Consider the following 27,954-nt stretch of genomic DNA (forward strand, 5'->3'; position numbering starts at 1 on the left):
AGAAATGGGCACAAGACATGAATAGACACTGCTCAAAAGAAGACATATAAACAGCCAACAAGTATATGAAAACAAATGCTCAATATCACTAATCATCAGGGAAACGCAAATTAAAACCACAATGAGATACCACCTTACCCTCATTAAAATGGCCCTTATTAAAATGGCAAAAACTAGAGTGGCCGGGAGGTGGAAAAAAGAGAACTCTTGTACACTGTTGGTGGGAATGTAAAATCAGTACATCAACTATGGAAAACAGTATGGACATTTCTCAAAAAACTTAAAACGGAACCACCATATGATACAGCAATCCCACTACTGAGTATGTAACCAAGGGAAAGGATTCAACATATCAGAGGGAAAGCTGCACATCTGTGTTTATTGTAGCACTGCTCACAGCAGCAAAGACGTGGAACCAACCAAAGTGTCCATCATTGGAAAACTGGATAAAGAAAATGTGGTACGTATGCATAATTTAGCCATAAAAAGAATGAAATTACATCATTCGTAGCAACATGGATGGAACTGGAGGTCATTGTGATAAGTAAAATAAGGCAGACACAGGAAGACAAGTATCACCTGTTCTCAGTTATTTATGGGAACTGAAAGGTTGATCCCATGGAGGTAGAGAGTGGAATGATTGACACCAGAAACTGGGAAGGCTGTACTGCGGGGCGGGAAGGAAGAGAGGTTGGTGAATGGGTACAAACACACAGTCAGATACAAAGAATACGCTGTGATGTACGTTGACTCTAGTTAAAAACAATGTATTGTATTTTTCAAAATATCCAGAGGAGAGGAATTGAAAGGTACCCAACACGTATCAATGATGTATACTTGGATGATGGATACCCACACCCTAGGCATACAACAAAGTTTCACAAGTACCCCCAAAATATGTACAGATTTAATGTATCAGAAAACAAATCAATGTAAATTTGAGAAAGCTCCTTCAAAAGCTCACTGCTTCTGATTGAATTTGCTAATTAATATAAAGAAAAAGCATCTGCCAAATCACTAATATGTAATAAGTGCCAGGGGCTCTGTTAAATGTTTCCAGTAGATACATATACACATCTGGAATTTCATTATAATTAATATACCCCTTTATTAATTTAAGGATAATCTCAATCATTCTCCAAATGGAGTTATTCTATCTCTGGCCTTTTTTCAAGCCAAAAAAAAAAGAAAAAGAATGGGTTAAAATGGGGTTGTATAACGAATCACCATCTCTGCATCTATTAACTAGCTGATGTTGGCATCAATCTCTGCAAGTCTTCCAGGTATGTGCTGTTACTTTGGTTCATTATTTTGGTAGAAAGGGATGGTTTCAGGGTTTTCAACTTGGCCCTTCTTACCACAACAGCCCCTACATTAAGTCAGGGAGTGAACAAGGATAGTCTCCAATTCCCTAGTATTATGTCTTCTCCAACTATGCAATATGGGTGAAGCAGCGGATCCTCTAGGCTGACTAGGACTCAACCTTCATTACCACCTTAGGAGTAACTTTCATAAGCTTCTCACTTAGACCAGTGGACCACGGTGACATTGTGGGTTCCCAGGAGTTTGCAACCCGGCTAACTAACCCACAAAGCCAACCGGAATGGTGAGGCTAGAATTTCTTTATTGGGGTGGCTTTATCCGGCTGTGAAAGGGAGAGTTGGGAAAGTGAAGGGAGGTCCCTGAGGAAGGGATTCTTATGCTCTGCCTCTCATTCTTCACACTATGGGACATCCTGTATGCATCTCTGATTAGCAATTTAATGCAAAAATAAACCATATCTGTCTGCTTGTGGCTCCAGGAAAGAGAGAATCGTTTTTATACACAATGAGCAGGAATTCCAAATAAGAAAATACGTGACTAAAATTGCATGAACTGTCATGTGGTCACAAGGTGCTCGGGTCAGGAGCTGCCTGCAGAGAGGGAGATGGCTTGCCCAGAAAGCTGAGGCTTGAAAGGAATAAAACACAAATGCACTGTGGAAAGCCAAGCCATCCCACTGTGAGAATTGAGGCAGAAACTAGATATCATCATACCCACTTGGAGCTTGTCTTCCTCGAGATCTGGGTCTCAATGGCCCCTCCGAAGGAGGAGAGTTGTTTCTGCAGTGCCTGGAGCTACCTCAGCAAGGTGCTGCGCGGACGTCTTCTCTAATCTTTTCTGACGACAGGTCTGGTGACCTTTAACGGCACTCAAACTTTTTAAGGGAAGAAATACATAAAGTGCAGAAGCTTAAACAATCCAGTCCCCAGGATTAGCAGCCCATGTCCAGCCTTCGTCTTGAATCCTTCATCTTGCTCAGTTTCCCATTAACATGAGACAAGGTATTCAAAAGACTGTGGTTTTGAACAGTGTGTCTGGTTTTCTTTATAGGTCTACTTTTGCAGTCTAATTAAAAGCCTCGCTTCCCAAATACCTTTGCAACTCAAGAAGCCCACCCAAAAATCTAAAAGTGATTTTTAGAGGAACATTTTGTGGTTCAGAGAGAGGGACTCATGGTATTAACGTGAAACTACCTGTTCCCAATCCCCTTTCAATAGCATGTCAGGGAGCAAAGCCTCCCTTATAAGATCTGACAAGCGTATGTTCTTGAGGAAGTGGAGGGGAAGCTCTCTGTTCATATGACTAATTAGACAGACTTCATGCTGGGTTGCTCTTTTTTGATGCAGGTCCTGGTCCTAATTGTCAGTTTGCTCCTCTGGAAAGTAAGGTTGAGTTCAAATGCTAATGTGGCCTGTTTTCTCTTAGCATTCCTGACCTGAAACTGATGCGGGGTGACAGGGAACAGACGGGAAAGAGACTCATTGCACTCAGAGTAAACCTTTTCAAGTTCCCCACAAGGAAGACTGGAACACTAGAAACAGCTCCTAAGGGCTGTGCTTATCACTTAACGTGGCTCACACCAGCTGGGAGTTCTGCCCAGGAGATCGCTAGCCTCTGTGATGAGCAGCCAAGCCCAAGTGAGCAGACCAGAGAAGCTTACTGGCCAAGTCCACTTGGATGGTTCTCCAAAGGGCAAGGCAGTTATTAGCAGCAGACATGGTCAACGTGTTTGGGAATAATGCCAGGAAATGGGGTGTGAGGAATTGCTTGCAAGATGGCTGCAATTCCCTCAATGCAAGCCATGCCCTTTGCAATGTGACCTTGCAGCTCTTCCTAGTAAGAGGCAGGACGTTTCCTCACTCTTATTTCTGGGCTGGCCTTCTGACTTGACCACTTGAGTGCGGAAGTGATTTTATGTAAGTCCAAGCCCAGATCTTGAGAGGCCTGAGCACTTATAGTCTATCTCGAGACAATACCATGTACAAACCAGAGGATGAGAGATCACATGCAGAAAGGCTGATGCCTCCCAGTTGGGGTCATCTTCAACCATTCTGTGCCCAATTGACCCAGCATCTGACTGTGACGCATGAGCAAGCCCAGCCAACATCAGCTGCCCAGCCAACCTATAGACTTACCAAAAAAAGAAATGTTAGCTGGGTGCAGTGGCTCGTGCCTGTAATGTCAACACACTGCGAGGCCAACGTGGGAGTATTGCTTGAGCCCAGGAGTTCAAGACTAGCCTGGGCAACAGAGTGAGACCCTGTCTCTACAAAAAAAGAAAAAGAAAACATAGCCAGGTGTGGTGTTGCGTGCCTGTGATCCCAGCTATTCAGGAGGCTGAGGCAGGAGGACTGTTGGAGCCTGGAAGGTTGACACGGCAATGAGCCATGCGTGATTGTGTCACTGCTCCAACCTGGGTGACAGAGCATGACCCTGTCTCTGGGGGAAAAAATGGCAATGCTTATTGCTTTAAATGATTTAACTTTGGGTCAAGTGTTAATTCAGGTCATCTGAGAAGTAGATGCCATGCTGGCCAACATGGAATCCAATGTGTAAGAATTCTTTTGGATGAAATGCCTGTGGAGGATAAAGGGGAAAGAGAGAGAGGTGAGGAGAACCGATAGCCTGAGATGCAGCTCTGATTTCTGTGAAAAGAGAGATGAAAGGAAGGATTGAGTTGAAGAGTCTCAGACTGCAGTACAGTTCTAAGAAAATTCTGGCCAGCCTGATGGGGAGTCCTGCAGCCGTCACTGTCTGAGGAACCCTGCATATCACAGATGTTGGCCTGCGTTAGCAACCTCAATGGGCTTACTCTCTGACTGGGAGCAGCCTCGGGGAAGCGTGGCCTCCAAGGGAAATCGGGGATGAATTTAGAAGGGTAGCAACTTGGACCATAAGACCCCTCAGCAGAAGATCTGAACAACACAGGGTAGTTTGCCATGCAACATTACTGGGGCAAGAGAACTGCTCTGTGGAGCAAATAGGTTTCTAAGCCTCCAGGGATTTTTTCACCAAGCATGCCTCTTTGATTAAAACTAGAGCAGAATCTTTTCCTTGAATAACATCAACGTTTTAAAAGGTTCTCTGCGGACTGCAGTCCCGAAACTTGAAATATCCTAACAAAAATGCAACAGACCTAACTTTCCACTTCCCTAGAAGGCAGAGAAATATGTAAGCTGTTCATCATTTTGCCTACAAAGGTGTCGCATGGTATCCTCCACAGCGCCTCAGGAGGAAACAGAGTCCTTGGCTAAGAGGCATTTGAAATTGGCATCAACCTGTGAGATAAAATTGATGAAATATTGTTGTTGATGACAAATCTTTTACGTATCGGTGTGGCCTAGATCAGCATACCTCAATATTATTGTTTTCATAAAGCAGTTTAATTACTAAGCATTTGCAATCACTATGATTAATTAGTTTTTTATAGACGTCTGGGAAGAAGATACAAGCTCAGATTCAATTAACATTCATGGCGCTCTATTTATGTGCTAGGCACTTTGCCAGGGATGTATTTTATTGAATTTTCACCAAAACTACTGTAGGTACTAATTACCTCCATTTGTCTCGGTGACCACACCATTGTGGCAGAACACAGATTGGATGCGGTCAGGTCTTCTGACTTCATGATTCATGCACTCAGTATTCAACAAACATTCACTGAGCATCTAGCAAATTCTAGGATCTGTGCTAGAACTGTTAATAGTGATATCAACACAGTTTCTGTTCTTGAATTGCTCACAGATCACTAGGGGAGACAGATATCATATTCATACATACTGAGCTCTGTGCTTCACCTGAGAGGAGCACAGGGCACTTCAGATGCTGGGAAATGACTCCTGTTATGGGCTGAATTGTATTCCTCCAAATGAAAAACCTAAATCCTCCCATACCTCAGAATGTGGCTGTATTTGGAGCGAGGGCCTTTAAAGAGATAATTAAGGTCAAATGAAGCCACATGATTGAGCCCTAAAATTCATATGACTGGTGTCCTGTTGAAGAGAAGAGTGGGACGCAGACAGGCGTGTGCACGGAGGAGTGACCATGTGAGGACACAGCAAGAAGACTGCCATCAGCAAGCCAAGGAAGAGGCTCCCCCACCCCAAACCAACCAGCCCTGTCCACACCTCGATCTTGGGCTTTTAGCCTCTGAACTGTGAGAACTTAAGCTTCTACGGCTTAAGCCACCCAGTCTGTAGTGTTGTCACGGCAGCCAGAGCAGACGGATTCAGCACCTAAGCATACTGGGTGGGCTTGGGGGCCTGTAAGGTGATACAGGAGCCTCCTGGACAGAGAGGCAGCGGGACGTGGTAGAGCCAGCATGGGAGTGAGAGGAGTAAGCAGGCTTTCAGTCTCTGCCTGCTAGCAAGGCACGTCCTCTCTCTGGACCTCAGTTTCCTATCTGTGAAATGAGAGGATAAGCTTTGAAGCATGTTGCCCAACAGGTGCATCTTGGAACACTGACCCCTTGAGACACTTCTCACAAAAGGGAGTGTGAGCTCTGTGATCCGATATATTTGGGATACTGCCTCTTGGATATTCAGAACAGAGAGTTGCATGGTATAGGCTCTGAAAAGTCCTGCAGGGTAAGAGTCCTGTTTTATGTAGAATTTGCTCAAGTTTTTTAGCCAGAAAATCCCATATCCATGGCACACTCAACACTTGCATTCCAAGAAACCTGGTTTGGGACACTCAAAGCCCAAGTGCGTTATGTCTTTATTTTCCCACTCTAACACTAAGTGACTTAGAAAGAAAACATTAAAAAAAAAACTCAAGTATAAAATCTTCAGAGGCTAAGGGTTAAACCTGTGACTTAAACTGTGAACCCAAAGAAGTAGTTCTCCACATCCTCAAGGCCTTAGAAATAGAAATTCCATTTGACCCAGCAATCCCATTACTGGGTATATATCCAAAGGACTATAAATCGGTCTACTATAAGGACACATGCACACGAATGTTCATTGCAGCACTGTTTACAATAGCAAAGACCTGGAATCAACCCAAATGCCCATTGATGATAGACTGGATTGGGAAAATGTGGCACATATACACCATGGAATATTATGCAGCAATCAGAAATGATGAGTTTGTGTCGTTTGTAGGGACATGGATGAATCTGGAGAACATCATTCTCAGCAAACTGACACAAGAACAGAAAATGAAACACTGCATATTCTCACTCATAGGCGGGTGATGAAAAATGAGAACACATGGACACAGGGAGGGCAGTACTAAACACTGGGGTCTATTGGGGGGAAAAGGGGAGGGCCAGTGGGAGGGGGAGGTGGGGAGGGATAGCCTGGGGAGAAATGCCAAATGTGGGTGAAGGGGAGAAAGGAAGCAAAACACACTGCCATGTGTGTACCTATGCAACTGTCTTGCATGTTCTGCTCATTTACCCCAAAACCTAAAATGCAATAAAAAATTAAAAAAAATAAAAGCAGTAGTTCTAACAAGGACACACGGAAAGGAGATGACATTAATGTGGGCTCTGCTCTACTGCCTGATTCTTTTTGTTTCTAACATTTCAACTAGTTTTCTTTCTTGACTTGTTTCTTTGGCAAAAAGTCACTGGACAGTGTTGAATAATCGTTGTGAGAGTTGGACCTCTTGGCTTGCTCTGACTTTAATGCAAATACTGTAGTGTTTCGCCATCAATCTGATGTTGGCTGCTAATCTGGAAAGCTGTCCTTTACTACATGAAGAAAATACCTGAGGTAGAGAAAGTATTATAATGAAAAGAAAATACCTTCCTATTTCTAGTGTTGACAGAGCTTTAAACAGGAATAATTGTTGACTATTAACAAAAATCTTTTTGACTTTTATGCGGATACTCATATGATCTTTTCTCCTTTGAATTTTTAAATTAAAATTGTATTAATTCATAAAACGATCCCTACATTTTTAGAATAATTGTGATTTGGTCATGGTATAGGGTGATGCATTACTGGTTTCAGAATGTCAGCCTAATACACTTACTGGCTTTCAGCTGACTGCAGTTAGATATACATATTACAAAAAACACTTAAAAGAAAACAGATCTGTGCTAATGAGAATTTCACCATATCCCATCAGGGTGCTTTCGTTCCCATTAGATAATCAAACTGCCCAGCTCTGGTTCAAGGTGACATTAGTCAACTGATAATCTATTTGAATATTCAGTAATGCATGCATAGAATTTCATAATCTCCAGAGAGGAACTTCTAAGGAAAATTCTGTCTTATAAATCTCAGTTTATACACAAACAAGCACTATGGAAACCGTTGCTCAAGGTTAAATTATAAAACGAGACCCAAAAAGGGAGCTTTAAAAACATATATTAGCATTTTTCTTTTGCAAATTATCCTTTATTAACTATAGTTTTATAAAATACTGATATATAAAAAGTCTTTTTCTGACACGCAGTTGCAGCTCTAGCTGTGAAAACACCACATCTGATATCTATTAAAAAATGCACTTACCTGTTTCTTTTCACATGATCCTAGGTAAAAAATGTGTTATCTTATCTAAACCTTTTCCCAGATTGACTTTTAGAATATGTAAACAAGAGAGCTGGGCTAATTATTATGATAAAGTAAAGTGGAAAAAATCATTAGGACTGATTCTGTCTCTTATCTTAATAATGTAAAACAAATAAGGAAAATAAAACACCAGGGGAAATTGCACAGGGTTGATTTATTTGGTAGTTAACCAGTTTATTCCACATTTATTTTGTATTTAAATGCTCATTCGAGGTTTGATAGTAATTCTCAGATACACATCAATGGCAAATTATTAATTTATGCTCATCTCAGCAATGTTTCTCAGCCATGGAGATAATCAGGCTTTGGAGATCTTCAGAAACACACACATTAAGTCCGGTAACATCATTAACCTCTTTTCTTCTGCAACCATAGCAATAACCACGGAGCCTGTGTAAAATCACTGCTACCACGACCATGGGAAAAAACTTACAAGGTTTTTCCAGTCCCAGGAATTCTTAGATAACCTCTCTGCTAAATGAGGAGCATGATTCAATGGATGATGGAATATTAGGGCTAAGAGGGACTCTTGGTTTGGTGGAGTTAGCCCAACTGGCTTTATCACCAGTATTCTCTTAATTTTTTGAATGGCAGTTGAAGACAAATGCTGTATCAAGAAGTTGAAGAAAAGTCTCAGATAATAGCAGAGTAGTAATACCTTCTTTTTGACACCTAGCAGATGTGTGAACCCAAGCTAGGGCTATTCTCCTCTTTGGGAATCACAAAATGCCAGAAATGGGTGTGAACTTAGAGATCCTTTTGTTCCACTAGCTCATCTTAGATAATGAAACTGAGTGCGAGTGCTTGACTGACGTGCTTCCTTACTATGGCAGACCGCCTAGACGCTCACCTGTCTTGTTTGTCTTGGGAGTCCAGGAAAACTACATTTCCCAAACGTGGTTAGATTAGAGTATATGACTGCCCATAGGATGTGGATAAAGGTGAGGTGAGTCATTTTAAGCACAGCACAGTTCTCTTTTCTCACTCATTAGCTGAATGCAGAGGATCCTGAGGAAGACTCAGGAAATCCTAGAAGATGGCAGCTCAAGATGAAAAGAAATACCACATGGAAGGCTAGACACGTGAGTGAAGGATATACAGTGAGTGTTAGGCCACTGATGGTCACATAATTTGGTGGTGACAAAGCTAAAACCAACACTTCTAACATCCTCTCATTGATCCCAAGTACGTACCATCCTTTAGGCAGAATTATTTCCCTCCAAAGACCCCAAGGGATTTCTTTTCTTTTTTATTAAAAAGTTTCCAGAACAGGGAAAATTTAACATTTGCAAGCCTGAAATGATACATGTTAATAGGTCCTACTCAAGAGCTCTCATTGTCTTTCACAGTTGCATGTATTTTTATTCTTTCAGATAGAGCTAATGGGTAGTTGGGCAGTTACTCGATGTGAAATGAACTGTGTGTGTGTGTGTGTGTGTGTGTGTGTGTGTGTGTGTGTGTGTGTGTTCGATTGTTTAGAATACATGGAGAAACTTAGCAATGTTTAGATGCCTCTGGACACTTCTCAGGAATCAAGGGAAATGATTCAGTCTGCTTGGGGAAGATAGGTTCATTTGTTTTTAGTGATTCCTTTTACACTTATTGTTAGCTTGGAAAATGATTAAGAAATGATTCATGATTGAGGGGAATATTCCACTCGACTCTGGCCTGTTGAATGAATGTTGAGCTCATATTCAGATCTGGATGGCCTCTCTCTATAAAATTATGAATGAGCCCTACAGCCATCTCATTTTATGTTCATGGAGAGGTGAAAAAAATGCTAGCTCCTTCTAGCCACTGTGGTAGACTCATTGGTATACCTTACTCTGCCAGAAAGAGTGAATTCTGTTTCATAGTTTCAAACATTGAGGTTTTTAATATCTTCTGTGAATTTTTTCCTTGTTTTTTTTTCCTGACATTTATCTCTGATTTAAAATTTTTTCAGACTGGGATACAGTATGATTTGCTGTTAGTCTTTCATGTCTTTTATCTTACACTACTTTCTTTAAATAATTGGAGTTTTTTTGAAAGATAAAATTCCTGATGAACATTTTTAACTTGAATCAACTGACATGTTGTTCAGTTCCCAGACAGATGAGTTGTAATTGGCCTCCTCCAGGGACTGCAGCATAATTTTCAGGGGAGATGGAGAAGAAGTTTGACTTAAACCAACATCTATTTTAAGAAGTTAGAAAAAGGACAGCAAAATAAATTCAAATAAAGTAGAAGGAAATAAATAATGAAGATGAGAATAGAAATTATTAAGATAGGAAACACATGTATAATAACAAGGATAAACAAACCCAAAAGTTTGCTATTTGAAAATATAACAAAATTGATCAAGAAATCAGTTAGCAAAACTGATAAAGAAAAACAAGCAAGGTTGCTCTTGTTTCTAATACATTCATTTAAGGCTATAATTTTCCCTCTTGCAAACTACTTTGGCTGCAGTCCACAAGTTTTTAAAGTATGTTTTTTGTTAGCATTACATTCAGACTTAATTTCCAGTTCCATTATAATTTTTCCTTTGGCCTACAGATTTTTTAGAAGTGTATTTCTTAATTTCCAAACATATGGGTATTTTCTTGTTTTCTACGTGATTTTAATCATTTCAAATTTCATGAGACTTTCTTTTTGACCTGTCATGTATTGTTTTTTAATAAACATTTTATTTGTGATTGAAAGACATAAATTTGGCAGTTATGTTTTAGACATGTATGTTATAAATTACATACTGAATCATTTTTTTCTTAAACCCAATCTGACCATCTTTGTCTATTAATTGGAGTGCTTGACCCATTTATGCAGTGAAAGCTATTATGTTAAAGTAATTAAACTTGTAAAAAAATGTTAGACCCCATTTAGTAGCTTGGTTTGGGGTTGTACAGAGTAAGATTTATTTGACCTCATGGTTGGGGAAGACCATCCTGTAGGTACCTGTGTCTCTGGATGGCACCTACACAAGTCAGAAGACAAGACAGTGTCCTTTGGGGCATTGCTTTTTGCTTCTAAGAGAGTCATCTTATCAGATGGAGCACAGAAGATGGAAGGCAGGGGAGACCTGCCTAGTCAGCCAGATCAGCCCCATTCACCCTGACTCCTTACACACGAGAAATGTCAGGCCAGATTGTCCTCACACCCGGAATGCCCTGAGGGCTGTTCCGTTCCTTCAGTCACTGTGGTCCCCAGTGACTGGCAGCAAAGTGGCCATGTGCAGATTCTCAACCTTCTATGCACATTTGGGACTGTGGCGTGGGAGAGGGTTTTTCTCTACCTTTGGGGTTTATGTAAGGAGAATTTACTTCTGCTTTCTCCACTTCTATCCCAGATTTTTAAAATCTGCTGACATGATTCCAGTTCATTCTGTAGCCTGTTCATGGATAGGGCTGATAAGGCTCCCTGTGTAGTCCTGATTATACTGTTTACATGAACTCGTACCTGTTTGTCTCTTCCATGTGGACTCTGAAGACTGCCTCTTGTTCGTCTTTGATTTCCCTTGTATCCCAGCATGTCATTAAATGATGGTGATATGAACATTGAATAAATAATCTATGCAATAGCTATTTTATTGGTAGTATGGAAGAGTTCAGTAACATGAGATAAAAGATTCTTTCACATCTATTCGCAGTCTTTTCTTTGGGAATTTATTTCTCTTAAGAGGTAAGACACAATTATTATTTATAACTTCAAGTTTAAAACTGTCTTCTTTTTGTCCCTAGTTTGTAATGCAAATCCCTAATTTTTTATTAAATTATTCTCAGCACCTCTTGGTGTTTTTCTTCCTTCTGAGAGGACTTGGCAGTGATAATTACTCAATATGGCAGTTACCTGGTTTGTGTCTGTTAGAATCTGCCTCCATGATGTTCAGGCTTCAGTAGAAGGATGTGTCACCAAGAACCTTAGGTCTTTGTGGCTCAATTCTTCCTGCCAGGTCGGAGATAAATGTCTTTTAAGACATAAGATGCTTTAAAGCAATATTACATAATCTAATATAACATTGGAAGCTGTGCATCAATTGACTGACATTGTTTTGAACGTGAAGGAAGCTCAGCATCTCCTCCAATCATTTAAATTATAAAGTGAGATCTTTGCCCCTTTAACCAAATCAATCATAGTATCCATATCCAAACATAGTACCTTCCTCCCTAATATGGAACTGAGGCGGTCCCAGCCATAGGCACTATTTAGGAGATCATCCTTTTCTGGCATTTAGAGAAAAGGAATTCATTCTCAAGTTGGAGACAAAATTGATCTTGGACACCGAGAAGTTAGCAGAGCTTTACAAAGAAGCTGTAAGATTATATATATATATATTTTGAGATTGAGTTTCACTCTTGTTGCCCAGAGTTTATATATATAAACCCTGATGATAGTAAAGCCCACAGACACACCAGGGGAAAATGGTCACAAGAAATCAGCATGGTATAATGGAGGGTGAGTTGGTGGAGGGAGGCACGGTGGAGGAAGGGTTATAATGTCACTGTTTCTCCATGGGAACCATGGAGGACAACCCTTCTTTTGAGGAGCGCCCTTAACAATGCAAGACATTCAGCATGCCTCGTGGTTCCGGCAGTAGCACCCTTGGTCATTGTGTAACACTGCTCCCTGGGGGGTGATGCTGTCCTCCATTTAGGGCCACTGGTAGGTGCTCAAGAATCCTGGACCTGAGTGGGATTTGCTAGTAATAGACTGTGAGTCTCTAGACAAATCAGGTTCACCTATGTGTACCTTTATTTCTTCATTTAGAAAGTTAAAAGGAGTAGAAGTTCTGTAAGATTTCTTTCAGCTCTTACACTCCTTGACTCTTAAATGTCTAGGTAAAAGAAATAGTAACGGACTCTCTGGATTCCAAAATGAAGACTAAGTGTACCCCAAAAACCATAGGAAAAATTTAAATCTGAGATGATTAGCAAAGAAACTAAACATAAATAGTAATATTTAGTGAATTATAGGTATTGTGGCTCCTCAGAGCTGATGAGAACCTTCTTTTTTCTTATTATTTTTTTCCTTCCCTGAAGAGTGGCTCATTTCTATTTGTATTGGGTGGGAATGCAAAGGAGATCAAATAAAAGGGGAGATTTAAAAAGTTTTATAATTTTAAGTAAGTTGGATGATAAATAATTTATACTGTCTTTGCTGGCCTGCTGTTTATTTCATTTTTAACATCTCCCCTTTTCCACCTTAGCCCTCCCTCCAAGGGCCAGGCTTTTATCACTGGGATCATTTGATAAAAGTCCTGCTTTGCTGTGTGATATTGCAAAAAGGATCCGTGTACCCAGGAACATTCTCACCATTTTTAGAGTACCCAATTTTTGTCTCACTTGCTTGGTAGAAACGTTTCCCCTGGGGGTGTTCTTACTCACTTGAGTGCTTTAAGTCTACATTAATACACTTATTTAACTAGACCTTTAATCAATATTTCATGGGATGTATTGAGGAGACCCATTTAATCTCTTTTAGTCTCTGCAGGTGTAGGAGTGAAAGAATGCACTGGCCCGAGAAGACGGGTGTCATTTACACACAAATGAAGATGTTCCTATCGATCATGGGCTTGTTGGGATAATAATACTTGTGATTAATCATTTATAGGAAGGGGACAAGGCATTTTATGTTTTACAGAATGGGATTTTTTGATCCTTAAACATATATTATAGTACCATTATTAAAGGAGTTAAGTATAACCATTGGATTGACCTCCCGGCAAGGAAAAGTACTAATAAAAATAACATGACTTGAATAGAAAGACAAACTGGGATCACAAATGATTCCACTATTTGTAAACTGGGATATTCTGAAGAGATCTCAGACTTCTATTATCCATGGACAAATAAGACTCAATGAGTGGGAAGGTTGGAGTGGTGTTTAGAATGGTAACTTCTTTTCAGTAATGTTTACAGTATGGTGATAAGTAGCCTGGGATTTGGAATCAGAAGGTCTTAGCTCAAATTCTGGCTCTAACACTGATTGTCTATATAAGGAGTGGATGTTTTACTTTATGTCTCCCAAATGTCACTTCCTGTAAAATATTTGATTAACACCTACTATGTGTTAAGCACTTAATGTGTGCAAGGTACCCATCTACGTTCTTAACACTATTATCTTTTGTAATCCTCAAAATAATCTTCAGAGAAAAACACTATTGGTTACTGTAGCCACGTAGGACGTCTGTAAAGTGGATTTTTTTCACTTTTTTTCTTCTACTTCAACGTTGTTTTACTTCCTTTGTCTTTTCACACAGATTTAAGAATAACTTTACCTTATTATCTTACTGGGATTTTGATAGAAATTGCATTCAATCTATGGATTACTTTGGGGAGAAACATCTTTACTATGTTTCGTTTTCCAATCCATGAAAATGGTATGTCTATTTATTTTGATCTTTGATTTCCTTCATCAGCTTTTGTAATTTTCAACATACAAATCCTGGTACACTTTTTGTTAGACTTATATGTAACTACCTCATTTTTTGGAGTAATTATAAATGACCCGGCACTTCCTAATTTCTGTTTTTATATATTCATTTATATAGAAATATGATTGACTTTTATTTGTTGATCTGGAATTTTGCAACTTTGCTAACCTCACTTATTAATTCTAAAATTTTTTGTCAGTGAATTCTTGGGACTTTCTAAGTAGACAATCATTTTATCTGCAAATAGGGAACGTTTTGTTTCATTATTTCAAACTCGTATGACTTATTTCCTTTTCTTACCTTATTGTGCTGGCTAGGACTTCTAGTATTAAGAGTGGCAAAAGTTGACGTATTATAAATATGTTTTAACTTCCTGTATATTATCAAAATGTTTTCATATCCTAAAACTAACCAAAACACCTTTTTGGCCAGGGCCAGACTGCCCTTCCTGGGGCTAGCCAATTCTTCAGAACATACAAAGGGCCTAGTCAGGAGCATGCCATTGATATGCAAACTCACTAATTCAGGGCCCCATCTCCTCTAACTGGCTGTACGCCTTAGATGGCAATATTCCTCTTTTTTAACCATCTGAGAGCCAGGTACCAGGCAACTTGGAACCACCCCTGTGGCTTAAAGCCTGTCAAAATTATTTAAGGTTGCCAGTGCTAAACTGTTCACTCTGCTCTGTCTTGCTTTCCCCTAAGAAACCCCAATGAAGACACTGGCCTACATCTTTCCCCTTCTCCTACCTTCTGCCTCCTGACTACTCCAGTGCCTTTCCCATGTGACCCCACGTGGATCACCATGCTTCCTATCTCTAGGATCTGAGAGTATTATAAACTTTGCCTTTCTCAGTCTCTTCTTTGTCTTTCATACCTATCTGAAAATCTCATAAAAGAATACAAAACAACCAATGGCCTTGCTATGTTTCCAGTTTTAGGGAGAAGGCATTCAGTTTTTCACTATTAAGTATAATGTTTATTGCAGGATCTTTGTAGATAATTCTTTATCAAATTGAGGAAATACTCCTCTATGTCTAGTTTGCTGAGAGCTTTTTATCATAAATGGATGTTGAATTTTGTCTAATACTTTTTTGGATCTATCGACATGATCATATGGTTTTTCTTACTTAGTTTGCTAATATAATGAACTGCATTAACTGGTTTTTAAATGATAAACTACCTTTGCATCCTTGGGAAGAACTCACTTGGTTGCGCTGTATGATTCTTTTTATATATTGCAACATTTGATTTGTTAATACTTTGCTGAGAATTTTTAATTTTTTTGGTTTTTTTTTTTTTTTGAGATGGAGTCTCGCGCTGTCACCCAGGCTGGAGTGCAGTGGCATCATCTTGGCTCACTGCAACCTCCGCCTCCCAGGTGCAAGGGATTCTCCTACCTCAGCCTCCCATGTAGCTGAGGCTACAGGCACATGCCACTACATCCAGCTAATGTTTGTATTTTTAGTAGAAATGGGGTTTTGCCATGTTGGCCAGGCTGGTCTTCAACTCCTGACCTCACATGATCCAACCACCCAGGCCTCCCAAAGTGCTGAGATTATAGGCTTGAGCCACTGTGCCTGGCTTTGTTAAGAATTTTTAAATCTACCTTCATGGGAGATATTGATCTATAGTTTTCCCATAATGTCTTTGATTTCAGTATTGAGTTTTAAAAAATTTAAATGTTACATTATATGGTAAAGCTATTAATGTTTTCATTTTGCTCTGTATCAGCCAGTTCCTGAAAACTTTGTTTTAATTCTAATAATTTTCAAAGTGGTTTCTTTGATGTTCTAGGTAGACAATTGTTAGACAATTATAACTTTAGTTTATAAAAACACTTTGGTCTCTCCCCGACTCCCAACTTGATACACTTTTTAGTTGTTCTTGTATTTGTGCATTATCTAGTGCCTCTCAAATCTTTACAACAATTTTAGTAATTTATATTTTTACATGGAATTTGTGCATAGCATTTACTGGTAAAATTAACCTCCTACCTACCTGTAGTTGTATTTCTTTTTTTCACTTGCAATTTTTGCAAACATGTGCTTACTCTTCTCTCTCTCCTGACTGGACACATCAGAACTTTTACTTTTTAACTAACCTTAAAAATAACAGCATTTAATTTTATGATGATCTATTGTTTTTGTAGTTTTTTTCTATTTTATTAATATATGTTCTTATTTTTAATTAATTTCTACTTTAGGCTGGCTGTGTGTGGTAGCTCACACCTGTAATCCCAGAACTTTGGGAGGCCTAGGCAGGAGGATCCTTTGAGGCCAGGAGTTCAAGACCAGCCTGGGAAGCATAGCAAGACTCTGCCTCTACAAAAACAATGTTAAAAATTAGCCAAGCATTTTGGTGTGAGGCTGTAGTCCCCTGCTATTTTGGAGGCTGAGGTGGGAAGATCACTTGAGCCCAGGAATTTGAGGCTTCAGTGAGCCATGATTATGCTAGCATCTTCCAGCCTGGGTGACAGTGAGATGCAATCTCAAAAGAAAAAAAAAATTGAATGCAGTTTTTACCTTCATTTATTGAATGTTTAGTTTTTTTGTTTTCAGGCTATTGATTTTTCTTTGAGCACCCTTGGGACACATTTCATAGGTATCAAAATATTATGTTTTCGGAGGGAAGATCCAAGATGGTGGTTTAGGAGCAACTCAGGATTGTAGCTCCCAGTGAAAGTGCAGAGGGTGAGCGGACGCCGCATTTCCAGATGGATCTTTGTTGCCCACAGACCAGGAGATTCCCAGGTGGAGGAGCCCCACAGGTCACCAGTGTAACTATTTTAGCTGGCATGGCTATTTTGCTGGCGCTATTTTCCTGTTCTCTGTACAAAATATGCTGGTCTGGTTGCCCTTTTAATCTGGCAATTGGAGCTCTGGGAAGGCAGAGTCACCCATTATCTGATTAAACAGGGGACAGAAACAGGGAGCCAGGCCAGGAGATTCCCAGGCAGTGCCATTGTTTTAACTGGCACAGTGGGTCATCACATGGGAAATCACACAGATCCCGGTGCCTTTTCAGCAGGCGACTGGAACACCTGGGAGACAGTCAACCATTCAACTTAAAAAAAAAAGGCTCTGAGGCAGGGAGCCAGGTGATCAGGCTCGGCGGGTCCCACCCCCACAAAAAAAAAAAAAAAGCAATTGGAAACACCCTGGGTTGAAAGTTTCACAGCAAGCACAGCTAAACCCAGGAGGTCCAGCTATGTGGGGGAGGGGCATCCCCCATTACCAAGGTACTCCAACCCTACGGAGGTGGTCCGCCATTGCTGAGGCAGCTCACCCTTGCCAAGGCAACCCGCCACTACAGAGAGAGTCCGCCATTACAGAGGTGGGCCACCATTGCCGAGGCAGTTCTAACCACGCCCATATACACAGGACTGCAGGGAAGTTCACAAGGCAGCAGGGCAGAGCCCACAGCTGCTTAGCAAAGCCTCTGCAGGCAGAGAGTGATTAGGCTGCCTCCTTGCTGGGCAGGGAAGCCCTGAAAAAAGAGGCAGCAGCACAATGGAAACTCATAAATAAAACCCAAACTCCCTGGGACAGAGCACCTGGGGGAAAAAAAATGGTTTATGAGTTCTGCTGCAGCAGACTTAAACATACCTGCCTAGCAGCTCTGAACCATGGAGCTCGCAGCTCAGCACTTGAGCTCCTATAAAGGACAGACTGTTGCCTCAAGCAGCTCCCTGACCCCCGTATATCCAAAGAGTCACTTCACCAAGGACTGCTCAGACTGACATTTGGTGGGCATCATTCTGGGACAAAGATAGAAGAAGAAGAAACTGGTAGCAACCCTTACTGTTCTGCAGCTGCTGCAGGTGACCCCCAGGCAAGCAGGGCCTGGAGTGGACCTCCGCAGTCCTACAGAAGATGGGCCAGACTGTTAGAAGGAAAAATAAGAAAAAGAAATAACTTCATCATCAACCAGACATTCACTCAGACCCAATCTGAAAATCAGCAACTACAAAGACAACAGGTGGATAAATCCAGAAAGATGGGAAGAAATCAGGGCAAAAAGGAGGAAAACACCCAAAACCAGAACACCTCTCCTCCTACAAGGGATCACAACTCCTCATCAGCAAGGGAACAAGGCTGGATGGAGAATGAGTATGATGAAATAACAGAATCAGACTTCAGAAGGTGGGTAATGAGAAACTTCTGTGAGTTAAAAGAACATATTCTAACCCAGTGTAAAGAAATTAAGAACCTTAAAAAAAGATTTGATGAAATGCTAATGAGAATGGACAACTTAGAGAGGAATATAAGTGAATTGATGGAGCTGAAAAACACAACACGAGAACTTCGTGAAGCATGCACAGGTTTCAACAGCTGAATTGACCAAGCAGAAGAAAGGATATCAGAAGTTGAGGATCAACTCAATGACATAAAACAAGAAGACAGGATTAGAGATAAGAGCATACAAAGGAATAAACAAAGTCTCCAAGTAATATGGGATTATGTGAAAAGAACTAATCTACATTTGATAGGTGTACCTGAATGTGACGAAGAGAATGAATCCAAGCTGGAAAAAACTCTTCAGGATATTATCGAGGAATACTTCCCCAACCTGGCAAGGCAGGCCAATATTCAAGTCCAGGAAATACAGAGAACCCCACAAAGATATTCCTCAAGAAGAGCAACCACAAGGCACAGAATCATCAGATTCACCAGGGTTGAAATGAAGGAGAAAATGCTAAGGGCAACCAGAAAGAAAGGTTGGGTTACCCACAAAGGGAAGCCCATCAGACTCACAGCAGATCTCTCAGCAGAAATCCTACAAGCCAGAAGAGAGTTGGGGCCGATATTCAACATCCTTAAAGAAAAGAACTTTCAACCCAGAATTACATGTCCAGCCAAACTGAGCTTCATAAGTGAAGGAAAAATAAAATCCTTTGTGAACAAGCAAGTACTCGAAAATTTTGTCACCACCAGGCCTGCTTTACAAGAGCTCCTGAAAGAGGCACTACACATAGAAAGGAGCAACCAGTACCAGTCACTCTAAAAACATACCAAATGGTAAAAAGCATAAACAAAATGAAGAATCTGCATCAACTAATGGGCAAAACAGCCAGCTAGCATCAAAATGGCAGTATCAAATTCAAACATAACAATATTAACCATAAATGTAAATGGACTAAATGCCCCAATCAAAAGACATAGACTGGCAAATTGGATAAAAAGCTGAAACCCATTGGTGTGCTGTATCCAGGAAACCCATCTCACATGCAAGGATACACAAAGGCTCAAAATAAAGGGATGGAGGAAGATTTACCAAGCAAATGGAGAGCAAAAAAAAAAAAAAAGCAGGAGTTGCAATTCTCATCTCTGATAAATTAGACTTTAAAGTAACAAAGATCAAAAGAGACAAAGAAGGACATTACATAATGGTAAAAGGATCGATACAACAAGAAGAGCTAATGATCCTATATATGGACCCAATACAGGAGCACCCAGATATATAAGGCAAGTTCTCAATGACTTACAAAGAGACTTAGACTCCCACACAATAATAGTGGGAGACTTTAACACTCCACTGTCAATATTAGACAGATCAACCAGACAGAAAATTAACAAGGATATCCAGGACCTGAACTCAGACCTGGAACAAGCAAACCTAATAAACATTTACAGAACTCTCCATCCCAAATCCACAGAATATACATTCTTCTCAGCACCACATCACACCTACTCTAAAACTGACCACAAAATTGGAAGTAAATCACTGCTCAGCAAATGCAAAAGAACGGAAATCATAACAAACAGTCTCTCAGATCATAGTGCAATCAAGTTAGAACTCAGAATTCAGAAATTAACTCAGAACTGCACAGCTTCATGGAAACTGAACAACTGGCTCTTGAATGTTGACTGGATAAACAATGAAATGAAGGCAGAAATAAAGATGTTCTTTGAAACAAATGAGAATGAAGACACAACATACCAGAATCTCTGGAACACATTTAAAGCAGTCTCTAGAGGAAAATATATAGCAATAAGTGCCCACACGAGAAGCAAGGAGAGATCCAAAATTGACACCCTATCATTAAATTTGAAAGAGCTAGATGAGTAAGATCAACAAATCTCAATCCCTAGCAGAAGACAAGAAATAACTAAGATCAGAGCAGTACTGAAGGAGATAGAGACACGAAAAACCCTTCAAAAAATCAATAAATCCAGGAGCTGGTTTTTCAAAAAGATCAACAAAATAGACAGACCACTAGCCAGATTAATAAAAAAGAAAAGAGAGAATAACCACATAGATGCAATAAAAAATGATAAAGGGTATATCACCACAGATTCCACAGAAATTCAAACCGTCATCAGAGATTGTTACAAACAACTCTATGCACATAAACTGGTAAACCTGGAAGAAATGGATAAATTCCTGGACACTTGCCTCCTTCCAAGCCTAAGCCAGGAAGAAGTCGAAACCCGGCATAGACCAGTGACAAGATCTGAAGTTTGGGCAGCAATTAAGGCTTACCACCCAAAAAAATCCCAGGTCCAGATGGGTTCACAGCCGAATTCTACCAGACACACAAAGAGGAGCTGGTACCATTCCTTCTGAAACTATTCCAAATAATCCAAAAAGAGGGAATCCCTCCCAAATCATTTTATGAGACCAATATCATCCTTATACCAAAACCTGGCAGAGACTCAACAAGAAAAGAAAACTTTAGGCCAATATCCATGATGAACATAGACATAAAAATCTTCAATAAAATACTGGCAAACCGATTGCAACAGCACATCAAACAACTTATCCATCATGATCAAGTAGGATTCATCCCAGGGATGCAAGGCTGGTTCAACATATGCAAGTCTATAAACATAATTCACCACATAAACAGAACCAAAGACAAAAACCACATGATTATCTCAATTGACGCAGAGAAGGCCTTTGACAAAATTCAACAGCCCTTTATGCTAAAAACCCTCAATAAACTTGGTATCAATGGAACGTATCTCAAAGTAATAAAAGCTATTTATGACAAACGAACAGCCAATATCATACTGAATGGGCAAAAACTGGAAGCATTCCCTTTGAAATCTGGCACTAGACAAGGATGCCCAGTCTCACCACTCCTATTCAATATAGTACTGGAAGTTCTAGCCAGAGCAATCAGGCAAGAAAAAGAAATAAGGGGTATTCAAATAGGAAAGGTGGAAGCCAAATTGTCTCTATTTGCAGATGACATGATAGTATATCTAGAAGACCCCATTGTCTCAGCCCAAAATCTCCTGAAACTGATAAGCAACTTCAGCAAACTCTCAGGATATAAAAATCAATGTGCAAAAATCACAAGCATTCCTATACACCAATAACAGACTTAAAGAGAGCCAAATCAAGAATGAACTGCCATTCACAATTGCTCCAAAGAGAATAAAATACCTAGGAATACAACTAACAAGGAATGTAAGGGACCTCTTCTAGGAGAACTACAAAACACTGCTCAATGAAATAAGAGAGGACACAAACAGATGGAGAAACATTCCATGTTCATGGTTAGTAAGAATCAATATTGTGAAAATGGCTATACTGCCCAAAGTAATTTATAGATTCAACGCTATCCCCATCAAGCTACCAATGACCTTCTTCACAGAACTGGAAAAACCCACCTTAAACTTCATATGGAACCACAAGAAAGCCCACGTAGCCAAGTCAATTCTAAGCAAAAAGAACACAGCAGGAGGCATCACACTACCAAACTTCAAACTATCCTACAAGGCTACAGTAATCAAAACAGCATGGTACTGGTACCAAAACAGAGATATAGACCAATGGAGCAGAACACAGGCCTCGGAGGCAACACAACATATCTACAACCATCCGATCTTTGACAAACCTGACAAAAACAAGCATTGGGGAAAGGATTCCCTGTTTAATAAATGGGGTTGGGAAAACTGGCTAGCCATGTGCAGAAAGCAGGAACTGGACCCCTTCCTGACACCTTACACTAAAATTAACTCCAAATGGATTAAAGACTTAAACATAAGGCCTGGTACCATAAAAACCCTAGAAGAAAATCTAGGCAAAACCATTCAGGACATAGGAGTAGGCAAGGACTTCATGACCAAAACACCAAAAGCATTGGCAACAAAAGCCAAAATAGACAAATGGGACCTAATCAAACTCCACAGCTTCTGCACAGCAAAAGAAGCAGTCATTAGAGTGAATTGTCAACCAACAAAATGGGAAAAAATTTTTGTGGTTTATGTATCTGACAAAGGGCTGATATGCAGAATTTACAAAGAACTCAAACAGATTTACAGGAAAAAAACAAACAAGCCCATTCATAGGTGGGCAAAGGATATGAACGGACACTTTTCCAAAGACATACATGCGGCCAACAATCATATGAAAAAATGCTCATCATCACTGGTCATCAGAGAGATGCAAATCAAAACCACATTGAGATACCATCTCATGCCAGTTAGAATGGCGATCATTAAAAAATCTGCAGACAACAGATGCTGGAGAGGATGTGGAGAAATAGGAACACTTTTACACTGTTGGTGGGAGTGTAAATTAGTTCGACCATTGTGGAAGACAGTGTAGCAATTCCTCAAGGACCTAGAAATAGAAATTCCATTTGACCCAGCAATCCCATTACTGGGTATATATCCAAAGGATTATAAATCGTTCTACTATAAGGACTTATGCACACGAATGTTCATTACAGCACTGTTTACAATAGCAAAGACCTGGAACCAACCCAAATGCCCATTGATGATAGACTGGACAGGGAAAATGTGGCACATATACACCATGGAATATTATGCAGCCATGAAAAATGATGAGTTCGTGTCCTTTGTAGGGACATGGATGAACCTGGAGACCATCATTCTCAGCAAACTGACACAAGAACAGAAAATGAAATACCACATGTTCTCACTCATAGGTGGGTGTTGAACAATTAGAACACATGGACACAGGGAGTGGAGCACTACACACTGGGGTCTGTTGGGGGAATAGGGGAGGGACAGTGGGCGGTGGGGAGTTGGGGAGAGATAGCATGGGGAGAAATGCCAAATATAGGTGAAGGGGAGGAAGGCAGCAAATCACACTGCCACATGTTTACCTATGCAACAATCTTGCATGTTCTTCACATGTACCCCAAAACCTAAAATACAATAAAAAAAGAAAAAATATTATGTTTTCATTACCTAAATAGTTTAGTATTTCAATTTTGTTTTTGTAGTTAATGCAACAATCATTTAGAAGTTTTTAAAAATTTGTGAGTGGATTTTTTTTTTGTCAAAACTTAAAATAATTCTGCTTTCATTACTTTGTATTCAAAGAATATGACCTGAATGACTTCTGTTAGTGGAGTTTATAGGGATTTTTTGTGGCCTAATATGCAATCAATTTTAATTCCCATAGATATTTACAAAGAATTTTCTAATTTGGAGATAGAAAATTCTATATTTTATATATATATATATATGATTATATATATAATTCTCTCTATATATATGATTATATATAGAATTCTATATATTCTCTCTCTCTATATATATATATATAATTTTCTATCTCCAAATTAGAAAATTCTTTGTAAATATCTATGGAAAATTCTATATATGCATATATACATAGAATTTTCTATCTCCAAATTAGATATATGTGTATACATATACACATACATCTGCATATCTATTGAAATATGCAAATAATTTAGTTGAATATATATGCAGATATATATGAAAATATGCAAACTAAATTGTTCAAATACTCTGTATACTTACTTTTAAAAACTCTGTCAACGATTTTCCACTATTATTGCAATTTTGTGAATTAATGCTAATGCTGCCATCAGCATCATTATATATTTCAAGGCAATAGTTTTTTGTACAGAAATATTTTATCTATATTGGGAATTTTTGCAGGATTGTAAAAAAAACTCATTTTCTTATTTAAATCTATTTGCCTCTAAGTCTATTTTGTTTACTATTAAAATTGTGATTTCTGTTTTCTCTGTGTTGATGTGGAGTTGGCATCTCTTTGATTATCACTGTATTTTCAATTCCTCTATATGAGTTAATTTTAGTTGTATTATAGCATAAGACAGTTTTCTAAAATAGGAGTTTGATCTATTCATATTTATTTTGATCATTAATATATTTGGACTTAATTACTTCAATATCATTTTATATTTTCTATTTACCATGAGTCTCTACCATTTTCACATTTTTCTGTGGTTACTTGTTGTGTGGTGTAGTTTCCTTTTTCTTTTTTTTTTCTTTTTAGATATTTGAAACACAACTTTATTCTGATTCTAAACAAAAGGAGTGAGAATGACAGTAACAAACAAGATTTCACCACTGAATAATGTGAAGAGACTGTAGCTGTGTTTTATTTGAAACTCAAGGAATCAACTGTGTTCCAAAACAGCTAAATATGCAGGTTCAAACAATGAAGGTATTTTTTTTAACTGACACATTCACTCTGAAGCCCACTCATCTCCTTCAGCATCCCACAGATGAAGCACCTGTTCCGCTTAGCTAGATAATAATGAGGTGGCACACACGGTGCACCGCTGACATCACAGGGCATCTGCCTATAAAGCTAGACTTCTGACGCTGGGCTCCAGCTTCCTTCTCACGGGTCATCATCCTCATTCAGGACAGCCGGTGTCTGAGCAACCTCTAAGTCATGCTCATGCTATGTTGCCAAAGTTGGGTCCATGACAACCTCTGGTGGGGCGAGGGTAGGCATGGCAACAAATTCCAAGTTAGGGTCTCCAATGAGCTTCCTAGCAAACCAGAGGAAGGGCTTTTCAAAGTTGTAGTTGCTTTTGGCAGAAATGTGATAGTACCGAAGAGTCTTCTTCCGGTGGAAGACAATTGATTTTGCCTTCACTTTCCTGTCCTTAATATCCACTTGGTTGCCACACAACACGATGGGGATGTTTTCACACACTTGCACCAGATCTCTATGCTGGGCACATTCTCATAAGCAACTCTCCATGTCACATCAGACATTATGATGGCACACTGAGCTTGGATATAACAGCCATCTCTCAGTCCACTGAATTTCTCCTGGCAAGCTGTGTCCCATACATTGAATTTAATAGGTTGGTGTGGATCACTAGGGATAGTGGCTACATACTTCTCAAATTCACCAGTCTAATGACGTTTCACAAAGGTCATTTTTCCAGTACCCCCACCAACAACCAATACAAATTTGAACTGGACATGGGACTCTCCCTGCAAAGCCATCACGGCGTTCCTTCCAGAAGTTTCTCCGCGCCCGTCCAACTGAGACTGGAAAGATGGTGGAAGTGCAATTCCTTCTTTTTCTTCCCCTTACCCTTAGGTGTGTTGAAAATTTGCACTATTTGCCTTATAAAAATAAAGTCTACTTACAATAGACTTTATTTTTTAGAGCAGTGTTAGGTTCATGGCAGAACTGAACAGGAAGTACAGAGCTCCTGAATGCCCGGCACACATGCACAGCCCTCCTCACTGTCAACAACTCCCACCAGAGTAGTGCATTTGTTACATGATGAACCTACACTGATGTGTTATTATCATTCAAAGTCCATACTTTGCATTAGGACTCACTCTTGGTATACATTCTGTGGGTTATGACGGATGCATAATGACGTGTATCCACCATTGTAGTATCACACTGAATGATTTCACTGCCCCAAAAAACCTTCCGTGCTCCATCTATTTATCCCTCTCTGCTCCTTAGCCACCAGCAACCACTAATCCTTTTTTCCTGTCTCTGTGGTTTTGCATTTTCCCAAATGTCATACGGTTGAAATCATACAGTATGTAGCCTTCTCAGATTCTCAGATTGGCTTCTTTTATTTAGTAATATACATTTAGTAATTTAGTAATATACAATCTATAAAAAGAATGTATATTTTATATTTTCTTCCAAGTCTTGCCATGGCCTGGTGGCCATCTCTTCCTAGCACTGAATAATATTCCATTGCCTGAATGCACTATAGTTCATATTATCCATTCACCAGCTGAAGGACATCTTGTTACTTTCAAGTTTTGGCAATTATGAATAAAACTGCTATAAACACCCATGTTTATAGTTTTTGTGTGGACATAATTTTCAATTAATCTGGGTAAATACCAAGGAACATGATGTTGGTAGGTAGGAGCATGTTTAATTTTGTAAAACACTGTCAAACTAGGGCCAGGCGTGGTGGCTCACGCCTGTAATCCCATCACTTTGGGAGGCCGAGGCGGGTGGATCACGATGTCAAGAGATCAAGACCATCCTGGTCAACAAGGTGAAACCCCGTCTCTACTAAAAATACAAAAAATTAGCTGGGCATGGTGGCACGTGCCTGTAATCCCAGCTACTCAGGAGGCTGAGGCAGGAGAATTGCCTGAACCCAGGAGGTGGAGGCTGCGGTGAGCCGAGATCGCGCCATTGCACTCCAGCCTGGGTGACAAGAGCGAAACTCCGTCTCAAAACAAACAAACAAACAGTCAAACTTTCTTCCAAAGTGGATGTATCCTTTTGTATTCCCACCAGCAGCTAATGAGAGTTTCTGTTGCTCCACATCTTTGCCAGTATTTGGTGTTGTCAATTGTTCTGATTTGGGTAATTCTAATAGGTATGTATTGTTTTAATTGGCATTTCCCTGATGACAGATGACTTCTTTGCCATCTGTAAATCTTCTTTGGTGAGCACTATCTTTTAATTACTCTAGTGACTGTTCTTAAAATGTTATAAACATGGAAACGTATTTATTACTTTCTTAAATTATAAAAGCAGCACAAACTTGTTAAAAAATCTATTAATATAGAAGTCTAAACAGTAAAAGTGGATGTCTGTCCACACCCCTGGGACGGTCATTAATAAATATACTTTCAAACTTACTGATGCATAAATAAGTATACATATGATTCTCTGTATAAATATGACTATACTATATATACAGTATAATATATTTAGCTTTTGAGGATCCTATTTAGAGATTTTTCTTCTGCTTTTCATATATTTTGCTTTTTTCAATTTCTTCAACATTTTTCTGCTTGTTCACTTTGGCTCTGTTTGTTGGTCTTGGTGTTTTGCAAAGATCTAGTGATCTTTAATTGCCCATTTCTATTTATAGATGCATGAATTGCCTTTTTCTTGGGCATATTTGTATTGATATTAGATTTCACCCCGAATGGAAGGAATCACTACAGGTTGGGCCTCATAATGGGCATGTTTCGCTTTTAGAATGAAAGAGAGAAGCAATCGGGGTCTTAGAACCTTGCCAAAGCAAGGAAGACTTTACCCTGCTACTAGAAAACTTTCTAGTGCTTTCATTCCTGAAAGAGACACATTTCTTCCCTATCCACCTACCCTGCATGGTCCATTATATAGGACTAGGATTTCCTGGAGCTCTGCTCTACTTTTCTCTTTTTCCAAACTGAAAAAAATTCCTCTCCATCCCCTTCTCCCAACAGAGGGTCCTGCCACCACAAGAAGCTGGCAGACACCAAGGCTGGCCTCTCATCTACATGGGGACAGCAGCCCCACTGCTCTGCCAGCAGTCTTTGATTTAATTTTCCTGAGGATTTCCCTGAATCCAGGGACTATTCCACCTTCCTGTGCCTGTATTCTCTGAGTTTGGAGGTTCAGAACCCTTGGGAAGAACAGCTCTGTTCCCTGCAGCAGCCCCTTTTTATGCTGTTTATTGATGAAGTTTGTTTTATTCTGATTTCTCATTAACTTT

At 39.7% G+C, this 27,954-nt stretch overlaps 1 pseudogene; it reads right to left on the minus strand.

Moving 5' to 3' along the window:
• Positions 1-24,860: 24,860 nt before the first annotated feature.
• On the minus strand, positions 24,861-25,697 carry LOC100394400 (GTP-binding nuclear protein Ran-like; annotated as a pseudogene).
• Between the last annotated feature and the right edge of the window lie 2,257 nt (positions 25,698-27,954).

The sequence above is a fragment of the Callithrix jacchus genome, chromosome 11 (assembly GCF_049354715.1).
Source record: "Callithrix jacchus isolate 240 chromosome 11, calJac240_pri, whole genome shotgun sequence".
NCBI classification, from domain to species: Eukaryota; Metazoa; Chordata; class Mammalia; order Primates; family Cebidae; genus Callithrix; species Callithrix jacchus.